Below are 979 nucleotides of genomic sequence, written 5' to 3'. Positions count from 1 at the left end.
CTCAATTCATTCTTAAACTTGCCACTTGAGGATCACCCCAGCTCGAACTCGGCAGAGTTCGTGACATAAGAGCTCTGACAACTTGCTCCTTTTTTCCGGAGAAACGTGCAATTTCTTCCAGTATAGCGGGAATACTGTACTCGCTTGCTTCAACTAGTACTTGAGAGCTTCCGAAGAAGTATCTTCAATGTTCGGGGCTGTATTTTTTCAGAAGTTGCACTGGTCTCCAGTTAGAGTTGGTTCGGCGTGTACAGCAATTATATCAGCGGAAACGCGGCGCTCGTGTCGACGACAGCGTCGATGAACAGTGCCCATGCAGCTTTCGACAATCTGAGATTATAAATATTGCAATAATTGATTGCCTTGCTGTAGAATATACAATCCATAAACAATCTTTATTTCCACAGCTCTGATTGTCAACACCACGAAACCGCAGGGCTCCGTGGTGTTGCTCAAAATGCCCGGTGGACGTGGATCTGATTTCACTTAGGTGGCCGCATGTGGTGTTTGCCTACTCATGCTTTTGAGTTCTCCCGTTTAGACCAATTGAGTCAAATCTACAAACAGTGCTGCATCCCTTTTTGGTACCCTCGAAGCTTTAATAACATTCCGGATATATTGTTCCATTTTGCCAAATATCCTCCGGGTTCAATGCTGAAACCTGATGTTTTTGCAAATCTTATATGGTCCACTCCTGCGAGAACGGGGTGCATTACTGTACCTATTATACTTTTGGCTATGAACAACCCTAAGTGTATAAGCTCCTTCCTCCGTCTCTACCATGTCGCCCTGTCTCAATTCTGGGACACATGAAATTACTTCTTCGTTAATAATTTAATGAAGAGTAGGGCTCACGTATTGCGGAGACACATGGTACAATTCGTGACTAAACCTTATCGCGACAAAGTCACCACGGTTTGAGCTTAGTCACGTGATACCCCCAACGTGACTCATCAGTACTCGAACCACTCGAAGAGAG

Source organism: Phytophthora parasitica (assembly GCF_000247585.1).
Source record: "Phytophthora parasitica INRA-310 unplaced genomic scaffold supercont2.72, whole genome shotgun sequence".
NCBI lineage: Eukaryota > Oomycota > Peronosporomycetes > Peronosporales > Peronosporaceae > Phytophthora > Phytophthora nicotianae.
Note: the sequence above shows the minus strand (reverse complement) of the source record.